Source organism: Lolium rigidum, unplaced genomic scaffold (genome assembly GCF_022539505.1).
Source record: "Lolium rigidum isolate FL_2022 unplaced genomic scaffold, APGP_CSIRO_Lrig_0.1 contig_35592_1, whole genome shotgun sequence".
Classification (NCBI taxonomy): domain Eukaryota; kingdom Viridiplantae; phylum Streptophyta; class Magnoliopsida; order Poales; family Poaceae; genus Lolium; species Lolium rigidum.
The window spans coordinates 55,608-68,973 of NW_025900325.1; positions in this window are offsets into that span (position 1 = coordinate 55,608).

A 13,366-nucleotide genomic window follows, 5' to 3' on the forward strand; every position below is an offset into this window, starting at 1 on the left:
GGAGTGATGAGTGAGTAGTTCACCCCTGGACTATGGGTCCATAGCGAGTAGCTAGATGGTTGTCTTCTCCTCATGTGCTTCATTGTTGGATCTTGTGAGCTGCCTAACATGATCAAGATCATCTATCTGTAATACTATATGTTGTGTTTGTCGGGATCCGATGGATAGAGAATACTATGTTATGTTAATTATCAATCTATTACCTATGTGTTGTGTGGGGAACCCCGGAGGTCGGGGCTAGACAAACCCAGATATCACATCTGGCATAAGCCTAACCTAGATCTCTAGGGCCTACAGGGTGAGAATCGGTAACACAACAGTGACTCTACGACTGAAAGCAAATATATTACAACTCTTAGCAGAGTTAAGATCCAAATTTATTACACGCAGAGGTCACTGACCACAATTCAACAAGCAACGGAAAGCAAATTATGTTATCTAGATAACAAGACTGCAAGGGGCCTAAGAGGCCATAACATAAGGCAACGTCCCAGCCCATAAGTCTCAGGCTGCCGCCTGAGGAACTCCAAACTACTCGTGGACGTCAAGGTAGAAGCCACCATCTGTTGGAAGGACTTCTTCTGAAACAAAGCATGCAAGGCTGAGTACAGGGACTCAGCAAGACTTAGTACAACCTGTTAGCAAAGCGGGTATGCGAGGCTTTATGTGGAGCTTATTTTGCGGAAAGCCAGTTTTCCTTTGTAAACAGGAGGGAGCAGAAGCTCGTCTATTCAGACCATTTTCAAAAGAGGTAAGAGAGCGATAACAATTCTAGCTCCAAGATCATCATGTTGAATCCACCGAATCTTCATCATCACCTGAACCTATCACCTAGGATCACCCCTCGACACCCTGAGAAGGGATCCTTATCACACGTTGACATCAAGTTTTACGATTAAGTTCAAGTTGTCTATGATCACAGAATCCATCACCAAGTCGTCCATAACCGTGGACACGGCTTTTCGAAAAGATTTACCCTGCAGGGGTGTACAACTTTACCCACACGCGCCGACCGACTCTTAATGCCACTATAGATTAACACACTTCCTTGGTGTGCTGGCAGAGGGTGGTCGACCAAAACCTTTCCCTTACTTCGCCTATTCCATGAGTCAAACTAACTGGGGAACTCCGTCATCGTAGGTAGCCACTCTCCGAGGCGGTCCCGGTCATTATGCGCAGGGGATCCAGTTCAATGCCTTCAGCATCCTTCACCCTAGCCACGCCCTGTATGATGCACTTTGAAAACCTTTTCCACCTTTCCCCCATGCGTATGGCAAATGGAACTCGCAAACTAATTGACTCATGGGTAAGCTAGGTAAGTTCGGGCCAAGGGGTTCCCATGGGTCCCGTGTGGCTGTACGCTCAGTCTTGGTTCCGAAGGCGAGAACTCAGGTCCTAGTATCGGCGAGAACGAGTCAAATCACCACATCCCCATGTGGCGGCCCATCCAAGCCTTTAAACATGTTTATTAACATCATCACTGATCTTACCACGTCATCCTGTCAAACTAGGTTCATTCGTAGCTCTGATTCATCAACCGGATGGATCAGACTTCAACAGCTAAGCATGGCTAAGCATAACACAAATACGGCTCTAGCGATGCGAACAAGCTCAGACCTAGTTTTGCTGGGAGCGGTGGATCAGTAACTCTGGGCTACAAGGATGGAATTATGCACACATAGGATATCTACAACTGCCGATAAAACTTATTTGAAGCGGATACAAAATGTAAGAACCAGAAGTAAAGCATTTCGAAACCATATATGAACCAGGTTAGGGCTTGCCTTGTCCCTCGTTGTTCTGACGCTGCTCTTCGGTGGCGTTGATCTCAGGCTCGCGTTCGGTCCCTATCGATGAAGAACCAAACACCGTAAAGGAAGAGCACAATCAAGACAAGGTACAATGCAATGCACATACAATATGATGACATGTCATATTAAAGGGGTTTGGGTAACCCTAGGTGCATCGATGGAAATTAAAGGGGTTCGGCTCGAACCCCGACATATGAGAGGGGTCAAATTAGGGTTTCTACTAAGGCTCATATTTAATTGGTTCAAAGATGTATGAAACATGGATAAACAACTAGGATTTGTTTTTCTGATCATTTTGATATATAATTTTATATTTTTCTGATATAAAATGAATTATTTATGAATTTCCCAAGTTTAATTCATTTTAAATCAATTTCAGAAAATTATATAAATAATAATAAAGTTGGACCCACATGTCATAATTTTATTATTTTCTAAAATATTTATGAAATTAATAAAATTCTGACCAAGGGACCCACATGTCATTATTTTTCTATTTACAGAAATTACAGGAATTAATTACTGAAATTACAGAAAATAGAAAATGCATTTATGGCGTCAGCATGACGTCATGCTGACGTCATCATGGCCATGAGCTCACAGAGGAGCTCGGCCAGATTGCAATCGGCCGATTTGGCCCGCAATCTCTGCGCGCGTGAGGGGGAAACGGAGCAGGGCGACGCGGGGAACCTGGAGGAGGCGGCGCCGCTGCCAAATGGTGGCCGGAGCGTGGCCGGCGACGGTGAGCGGCGGCGGCCGGGGCAGGTGCCCGTCGCGGCCGGAGCTAGAGGGCGAGAGGGGGCGAGCCGAGGGGATGAGGAGGAGCAGCAGCTCACCGCGAAGCTCGTGGAGGGGTCGGCGACGGCCGGGGGGCCTCACCGGCGGCGAATCGACGGCGGCCGACCGTCGGCGGTAGGCTAGGGTTAGGGTTGCGTGGGGCTCGGGAGAGCGCGGGAGAGGGGGAAATGCGGGGCTAGGGCTCCAGGGCGCGGCAGAGGGGATTTTATAGGTCGCCGGGGGCGGCGGCGCGCATCTTGGCGCCGGCGAGCAACCAGGCTGCGCCACCGAGCTGCTTGGCGAACGGAGGTGGGAGATGACCCGGCCATTTTACACATAACCCCCTGGGGCTTTTGCTGGTTTGGTTTGGGCTGCAGCTGGGCTGTGTGGGCTGCGGCAGAGAGAAAAGAGAGAGGGAAAGAGAGTGGGCTGAGCCCAGGGAGAGGGAGAGAGGGTTTCTCTCCTTTATTTTTTTCTGGTTTTTATTTCTCATTTCAAATTCAATTTTCAAATCTGTTTTAAATTTTGTTTGAATTCAAATTTTGCAGAGAAGATATTAAACACACATGGACTTATTGAATAACAACAATGCCATGTTGTCTAATTCTGAAAATCTTGAGAGATTTGAATGAGGAAGAAATGCAGAGGGATTTGCATAATTGGAAAATGGAGATGCAAATGTTACTTAGATGCAAACTATATGCATGAGATGCACATGAACACTCATTTATTTAGATAAACAAGGTTGGGATGTTACATGTTGTTTATGATCTTGCATGCTCTCCGTTATTAGTAGAGGCTCTGGCCAAGTTTTTGCTCTTAACTCCAAGAGGGAGTATTTATGCTCGATAGTGGGTTCATGCCTCCATTAAATCTGGGACAGTGACAGAAAGTTCTAAGGTTGTGGATGTGCTGTTTCCACTAGGGATAAAACATTGATGCTATGTCTAAGGATGTAGTTATTTATTACATTACGCACCATACTTAATGCAATTGTCTGTTGTTTGCAACTTAATACTGGAAGGGGTTCGGATGATAACCTGAAGGTGGACTTTTTAGGCATAGATGCATGCTGGATAGCGGTCTATGTACTTTGTCGTAATGCCCAATTGAATCTCACAATATTTATCATATCATGTATGTGCATTGTTATGCCCTCTCTATTTGTCAATTGCCCGACTGTAATTTGTTCACCCAACATGCTTTTATCTTATGGGAGAGCCACCTCTAGTGAACTGTGGACCCCGGTCCTATTCTTTACATCAAATACAATCTACTGCAATATTTGTTCTTTACTATTTTCTGCAAACAATCATCATCCACACTATACATCTAATCCTTTGTTACAGCAAGCCGGTGAGATTGACAACCTCATCTGCTTCGTTGGGGCAAAGTACTTTGGTTGTGTTGTGCAGGTTCCACGTTGGCGCCGGAATCCCTGGTGTTGCGCCGCACTACATCCCGCTGTCATCAACCTTCAACGTGCTTCTTGGCTCCTCCTGGTTCGATAAACCTTGGTTTCTTTCTGAGGGAAAACTTGCTACTGTCTGCATCACACCTTCCTCTTGGGGTTCCCAACGGACGTGTCGATTGCACGCATCAAGCCACTTTTCTGGCGCCGTTGCCGGGGAGATCAAGACACGCTGCAAGGGGAGTCTCCACAATCCAATCTCTTTACTTTGTTTTTGTCTTGCTTTATTTTATTTACTACTTTGTTTGCTGCATTATATCAAAACACAAAAAAATTAGCTGCTAGCTTTACTTTATTTACTGTCTTGCTCTCTATATCAAAAACACAAAAAAATTAGTTACTTGCATTTACTTTATCTAGTTTGCTTTATTTACTGTTGCTAAAATGAATACCCCTGAAAACACTAAGTTGTGTGACTTCACAAACACAAATAATAATGATTTCCTATGCACACCTATTGCTCCACCTGCTACTACAAGCAGAATTCTTTGAAATTAAACCCGCTTTATCGAATCTTGTCATGAGAGAGCAATTTTCTCGGTGTTAGTTCCGATGATGCTGCTGCCCATCTCAATAATTTTGTTGAACTATGTGAAATGCAAAAGTATAAAGATGTAGATGGTGACATTATAAAATTAAAATTGTTTCCTTTCTCATTAAGAGGAAGAGCTAAAGATTGGTTGCTATCTTTGCCTAAGAATAGTATTGATTCATGGACTAAATGTAAGGATGCTTTTATTGGTAGACATTATCCTCCCGCTAAAATTATATCTTTGAGAAGTAGCATAATGAATTTCAAGAAATTAGATAATGAACATGTTGCTCAAGCATGGGAGAGAATGAAATCTTTGGTAAAGAATTGCCCAACCCATTGACTGACTACTTGGATGATCATCCAAACCTTCTATGCAGGACTAAATTTTTCTTCGCGGAACCTATTGGATTCAGCTGCTGGAGGTACCTTTATGTCCATCACTTTGGGGGCGGCTACAAAGCTTCTTGATGATATGATGATAAATTACTCTGAATGGCACACGGAAAGAGCTCCACAAGGTAAGAAGGTAAATTCTGTTGAAGAAACCTCCTCCTTGAGTGATAAGATTGATGTGATTATGTCTATGCTTGTGAACGGTAGATCTAATGTTGATCCTAATAATGTTCCTTTAGCTTCATTGGTTGCTCAAGAAGAAAATGTTGATGTGAATTGCATTAAAAATAATAATTTCAACAACAATGCTTATCGGAACAATCCTGGTAATAACTATAGGCCATATCCTTCTGCTAATGGTAATGGTTATGGTAATTCTTATGGGAATTCTTACAACAATAATAGGAGTGTACCCTCTGGTCTTGAAGCTATGCTTAAAGAATTTATTAGTACACAAACTGCTTTTAACAAATCTGTTGAGGAAAAGCTTGATAAAATTGATATTCTTGCTTCTAGAGTTGATAGACTTGCCTCTGATGTTGATCTTTTAAAATCGAAAGTTATGCCTAATATGGATATTGAAAATAAAATTGTTACTACAGAAAATGCCATCCAAGTTAGAATTAATGAGAATATAAGATTAATGGCTGAATTGCGTGCTAGGTGGGATAGAGAAGAAAATGAAAAACTAGCTAAAGAGAATAATGTAGCTAAAGTTTGGACTATTACCACCACTAGTAATGTTAATGCTCCACATGTTGCTGCACCTCCTACTAATAATGGTGAAAGAATTGGTGTTGGCAATGTTTCTACTCCTAGTGCAAAGCGTACAAAACTGCCTGAAATTGCTAAAACTGCTGAAACTGCCTGTGATAAAACTGCTGAAATTTTTTCCAACATTGGGGATGATGATCCCATTGCTGTAGCTCATAATGATTTAGATTTTGATGATTGTCACATCTCTGAAGTTATAAAGTTCTTACAAAAGCTTGCTAAAAGTCCTAATGCTAGTGCTATAAATTTGGCCTTTACAAAACATATTACAAATGCTCTCATAAAAGCTAGAGAAGATAAACTAAAACTTGAAACCTCTATTCCTAGAAAGTTAGAAGATGGTTGGGAGCCTATCATTAAGATGAGGGTCAATGATTTTGATTGTAATGCTTTATGTGATCTTGGTGCAAGTATTTCGTTATGCCTAAGAAAGTCTATGATATGCTTGACTTGCCACCATTGAAAAATTGTTATTTGGATGTTAATCTCGCTGATAATGCTAAAAAGAAACCTTTGGGGAGAGTTGATAATGTTCATATTATGGTTAACAATAACCTTCTCCCCGTTGATTTTGTTGTCTTGGATATTGAATGCAATGCATCTTGTCCCATTATATTGGGAAGACCTTTTCTTCGAACCGTTGGTGCTACCATTGATATGAAGGAAGGTAATATTAAATATCAATTTCCTCTCAAGAAAGGTATGGAACACTTCCCTAGAAAAAGAATGAAGTTACCTTATGATTCTATTATTAGAACAAATTATGATGCTGATGCTTCGTCTCTTGAAAATACTTGATTCACACTTTCTGCGCCTAGCTGAAAGGCGTTAAAGAAAAGCGCTTATGGGAGACAACCCATTGTTTTTACTACAGTACTTTGTTTTATATTTGAGTCTTGGAAGTTGTTTACTACTGTAGCAACCTCTCCTTATCATGTTTTTGTGCCAAGTAAAGTCGTTGGTAGTAAGGTTAATACTAGATTTGGATTACTGCGCAGAAACAGATTTCTTTGCTGTCACGAATCTGGGCCTAATTCTCTGTAGGTAACTCAGAAAATAATGCCAATTTACGTGAGTGATCCTCAGATATGTACGCAACTTTCATTCAATTTGGGCATTTTCATTTGAGCAAGTCTGGTGCCACTTTAAAATTCGTCTTTACGAACTGTTCTGTTTTGACAGATTCTGCCTTTTATTTCGCATTGCCTCTTTTGCTATGTTGGATGAATTTCTTTGATCCATTAATGTCCAGTAGCTTTATGCAATGTCCAGAAGTGTTAAGAATGATTGTGTCACCTCTGAACATGTTAATTTTTATTGTGCACTAACCCTCTAATGAGTTGTTTCGAGTTTGGTGTGGAGGAAGTTTTCAAGGGTCAAGAGAGGAGTATGATATACTATGATCAAGAAGAGTGAAAGCTCTAAGCTTGGGGATGCCCCCGTGGTTCACCCCTGCATATTCTAAGAAGACTCAAGCGTCTAAGCTTGGGGATGCCCAAGGCATCCCCTTCTTCATCGACAACATCATCAGGTTCCTCCCCTGAAACTATATTTTTATTCAGTCACATCTTATGTACTTTGCTTGGAGCGTCTGTTTGTTTTCGTTTTCTTTTTTGTTTGAATAAAATGGATCCTAGCTTCATTGTGTGGGAGAGAGACACGCTCCGCTGTTGCATATGGACAAATATGTCCTTAGGCTTTACTCATAGTATTCACGGCGAAGGTTGAATCTTCTTCGTTAAATTGTTATATGGTTGGAATCGGGAAATGCTACATGTAGTAATTCTAAAATGTCTTGGATAATGTGATACTTGGCAATTGTTGTGCTCATGTTTAAGCTCTTGCATCATATACTTTGCACCCATTAATGAAGAAATACATAGAGCTTGCTAAAATTTGGTTTGCATATTTGGTCTCTCTAAGGTCTAGATAATTTCTAGTATTGAGTTTTGAACAACAAAGAAGACAGTGTAGAGTCTTATAATGTTTACAATATGTCTTTTATGTGAGTTTTGCTGCACCGGTTCATCCTTGTGTTTGTTTCAAATAAACCTTGCTAGCCTAAACCTTGTATCGAGAGGGAATACTTCTCATGCATCCAAAATCCTTGAGCCAACCACTATGCCATTTGTGTCCACCATACCTACCTACTACATGGTATTTCTCCGCCATTCCAAAGTAAATTGCTTGAGTGCTACCTTTAAAATTCCATCATTCGCCTTGCAATATATAGCTCATGGGACAAAATAGCCTTAAAAACTATTGTGGTATTGAATATGTACTTATGCACTTTATCTCTTATTAAGTTGCTTGTTGTGCAATAACCATGCTTCTGGAGACGCCATCAACTCTTTGTTGAATATCATGTGAGTTGCTATGCATGTTCGTCTTGTCTGAAGTAAGGGAGATCTACCACCTTAATGGTTAGAGCATGCATATTGTTAGAGAAGAACATTGGGCCGCTAACTAAAACCATGAATCATGGTGGAAGTTTCAGTTTTGGACATATATCCTCAATCTCATATGAGAACACTAATTGTTCCCACATGCTTATGCATTAAAGAGGAGTCCACTATCTGTTGTCCATGTTGTCCCGGTATGGATGTCTAAGTTGAGAATAATCAAAAGCGAGAAATCCAAAATGCGAGCTTTCTCCTTAGACCTTTGTACGAGCGGCATGGAGGTACCCCTTTGTGACACTTGGTTAAAACATGTGTATTGCGATGATCCGGTAGTCCAAGCTAATTAGGACAAGGTGCGGGCACTATTAGTACACTATGCATGAGGCTTGCAACTTGTAAGATATAATTTACATAATTCATATGCTTTATTACTACCGTTGACAAAATTGTTTCATGTTTTGCAAAATAAAAGCTCTAGCACAAATATAGCAATCGATGCTTTCCTCTTTGAAGGACCTTTCTTTTACTTTTATGTTGAGTCAGTTCACCTATTTCTCTCCATCTCAAGAAGCAAACACTTGTGTGAACTGTGCATTGATTCCTACATACTTGCATATTGCACTTGTTATATTACTTTACATTGACAATATCCATGAGATATACATGTTATAAGTTGAAAGCAACCGCTGAAACTTAATCTTCCTTTGTGTTGCTTCAATACCTTTACTTTGATTTATTGCTTTATGAGTTAACTCTTATGCAAGACTTATTGATGCTTGTCTTGAAGTACTATTCATGAAAAGTCTTTGCTTTATGATTCATTTGTTTACTCATGTCATTACCATTGTTTTGATCGCTGCATTCATTACATATGTTTACAATAGTATGATCAAGGTTATGATGGCATGTCACTCGAAATTATCTTTGTTATCGTTACTCGGGACGACGAACTAAGCTTGGGATGCGATACGTCTCCGACGTATCGATAATTTCTTATGTTCCATGCCACATTATTGATGATATCTACATGTTTTATACACATTATATGTCGTATTTATGCATTTTCTGGCACTAACCTATTAACAAGATGCCGAAGAGCCAGTTGCTGCTTTCTACTGTTTTTGGTTTCAGAAATCCTACAAAGGAAATATTCTCGGAATTGGACGAAATCAACGCCCAGGGTCCTATTTTGCCATGAAGCTTCCAGAAGACCGAAGGGGAAAGGAAGTGGGGCCACGAGGCGCCGACACAACAGGCGGCGCGGCCTGGCCCTTGGCCGCGCGGCCCTGGCGTGTGGGGCCCTCGTGTGGCCCCCCGCGTTGCCCTTTCGCCTACTTAAAGCCTTCGTCGCGAAACCCCCAGTACCGAGAGCCACGATACGGAAAACATTACTGAGACGCCGCCGCCGCCAATCCCATCTCGGGGGATTCTGGAGATCGCCTCCGGCACCCTGCCGGAGAGGGGAATCATCTCCCGGAGGACTCTTCATCGCCATGATCGCCTCCGGACTGATGAGTGAGTAGTTCACCCCCGGACTATGGGTCCATAGCAGTAGCTAGATGGTTGTCTTCTCCTCATGTGCTTCATTGTTGGATCTTGTGAGCTGCCTAACATGATCAAGATCATCTATCCGTAATACTATATGTTGTGTTTGTCGGGATCCGATGGATAGAGAATACTATGTTATGTTAATTATCAATCTATTACCTATGTGTTGTTTATGATCTTGCATGCTCTCCGTTATTAGTAGAGGCTCGGCCAAGTTTTTGCTCTTAACTCCAAGAGGGAGTATTTATGCTCGATAGTGGGTTCATGCCTCCATTAAATCTGGGACAAGTGATGGAAAGTTCTAAGGTTGTGGATGTGCTGTTGCCACTAGGTATAAAACATTGATGCTATGTCTAAGGATGTAGTTATTGATTACATTACGCACCATACTTAATGCAATTGTCCGTTGTTTGCAACTTAATACCGGAAGGGGTTCGGATGATAACCTCGAAGGTGGACTTTTTAGGCATAGATGCATGCTCGGATAGCGGTCTATGTACTTTGTCGTAATGCCCAATTGAATCTCACAATATTTATCATATCATGTATGTGCATTGTTATGCCCTCTCTATTTGTCAATTGCCCGATCGTAATTTGTTCACCCAACATGCTTTTATCTTATGGGAGAGACACCTCTAGTGAACTATGGACCCCGGTCCTATTCTTTACATCGCATACAATCTACCGCAATACTTGTTTTATCGTTTTCTGCAAACAATCATCTTCCACACAATACGGTTAATCCTTTGTTACAGCAAGCCGGTGAGATTGACAACCTCACTCGTTTCGTTGGGGCAAAGTACTTTGGTTGTGTTGTGCGGGTTCCACGTTGGCGCCGGAATCCCCGGTGTTGCGCCGCATTACATTCCGCCACCATCAACCTTCAACGTGCTTCTTGGCTCCTCCTGGTTCGATAAACCTTGGTTTCTTTCTGAGGGAAAACTTGCTACTGTCTGCATCACACCTTCCTCTTGAGGTTCCCAACGGACGTGTCGATTGCACGCATCAACCCCCTGCAGGATTCCATACCCAAGCCACCGTCCCAGTCAGCGCCTCGTCACCCCCTGGCCCACTCGTCAGACTCTGTGGCTGGCTTCCCCTGGGTGAGAAAAGCCCCGCCCCTTTACTGTTTTTCAGAAAATTGCAGAAAATGTCTATATCTTGCAAAATTCATATCTTCCAAAATATAACTCGAAATAAAAAGTGTTAAATATAAAAATTGATCAGAAAAATATAAGGAACATTAATATGCCCCATATATCTGTTTGCATCTCGCATCATGTTGAGCCGTGATAGTTTGTGCGTGTCACCTCACATATATTCGAAGTATCAACTTGTGATGCCCCGAAAACGGTACCATGAGGATCCCAGCGATCCCGCCGAAATCCGCACGTATCGATTTTGAGACGCCCTCCGACACGACGTGTGCGACGAATCACGCACGTGGTGCCAGAGGAATTAACACGAGCAGTAAAATTACAACAGGTTTACAATAGAGCCCAGAAGAAACATATATTACAACAACGACTCCAACGAGTCAAGAACCAAATATAAAATACAAATATCCAAATTATACATAAGATCAAATACGTCTGAGTACGGACAAGATACAAATTGAACTAAGAGTCCTGAAGATGACCAGTGGTGTCTATAACCCTGCCCAGGCCAAGCCGGAAGGTAACCTTGCTAACGTTTTCTTCATCGAACATGTCTTCGTACCTGCCCGGTTATGTCCCAAAGCAGCAATAAGTATGGGTTCGTACTTAACAAGACTTCAAGATGTATATGCATTCGTCAACCAGTCGTCCTTTGTACTTGAGGCACGCAGGGGACTTACAGGATGCAAGAGGACGTCATAGGCAATATGGTGGGGTTAAGTGGCAGCACGCGAGCACTAAAAACCTATAGATACACTCTACAACATTCGTCTATCAGAGAAGGTGAGAGAGCGCATAAACTAACAGTTCTATACTCTGCAAACATAACCCAACCGATGCGTTTCCCCCTTCGCAAAGGAAGTACTTACAAAGGCACTCACACGGTTGACAAATTTTATTAAGTAACCATTGTAGTAATGCTAAATTACTATGCAAGTTGTTAGCAAGTTATTAACGTCAACATAAAGGTGCAAGTTGTTCTATGATCGAGCTATACAATTCCAAGTCGTCCATAGCCGCGAACAAGACTTATCGATAAGATGTACACCCTGCAGGGGTTTCCCAAATTTAACCATACACATGCTCGACCCCCTTACGACAGGCGATGTCTCACAACAAGACAGTTCCCATTTCAACAAGAAAGTCTAGGGGGGGCACCCCACTAAGCTACCCGTAACGAAGTTCGAGCGCACTCCGTAGCGAACTCAGGGTTGCGTAGGCTTCTAGGCGGGCACTAACGGCCAGGCACTAGAGAAGTCGTCTAGCAAAGATGCAATAAAGTACAGAATATAAACAAGGCAACAAAAAGTAAATCGTGCATATCGTGCATATGAGAAAATAAAACCAAGGTTGTGGCCCCTTTTCAACAGACTTGAGAAAAGGTAATGGGTGAGGGGGTCCCAGTAGTAATCCCCACGTACGGGTAGAGCGCTCAATCTCGGAACAGATAACAAGAACTCGAGTCCTAGGGGACATTAGCGAGTCAAAGTTCCGATGCTTTCGCAAAGGGGCCCACTGATGCCACTGCTTACAATTTTAGTTGTTAACATTAAATAAAACATGAGTATCTTCAACAAATATATCCATAACCCATGTGTCATGATGCCCCAACAGATAACCCGATAAGATAGCGATAACGGTAACGAGATATAAACGGCACTAGCATGCACTACGACTCGCAAAGCAGACCCGATAACCAAACAAACATATGTAGGATGGTGGTGGAGGCAATATGGGATGCTTGAGGTAACTAGTGGATAGGACACGTGACAAGAACGCAACTCAAGGCTAGCATAGAGAGAAGGGAAAATAAAATAGGTGAGCGACTCCCGCGGAATAGGAGTGTGGAAATGCTTGCCTGTTAAAGATTGCCGAGGAACATCTAGAGGACTTGTCGTATCTCACATCACCACTTCGTGATCCTATTCGGGAAGAAGCAAATGCTGGAACACACAACGTATGCAAGTCTTACTACTACTACGGATAAAGAGTCGGCATGCTCAAGATGATATGCATGACATGGCAGCGATGGTGCAATGCAACTTATCCATATTTAGCGGGATAACCCTGGACAACAAATTAGAGTTGGAGTTTCATTTTCTACCAACAAATTTAAGTGTTGATTAGCATGGCATATCATGGCAGGGGTGCGCTACTTCAAAATTAAATGGAGCGGGGAAAATCCTAGTTGGAAATTCAAAATACTCCGCATATATGTGAGGTGACATGCACAAACTATCACGGCTCGACATGATGCAAGATTCAAACAGATATATGGATGGCATATTAATGTTCCTTATATTTTTCTGATCAATTTTTGTATTTAACACGTTTTATTTCGAGTTATATTTTGGAAGATATGAATTTTGCAAGATATAGACATTTTCTGCAATTTTCAGAAAAACAGTAAAGGGCCGGGGATTTTCTCAACTAGGGGAAGCTAGCCATAGAGTCTGACGAGTGGGCCAGGGGGTGACGAGGCGCTGACTGGGATGGTG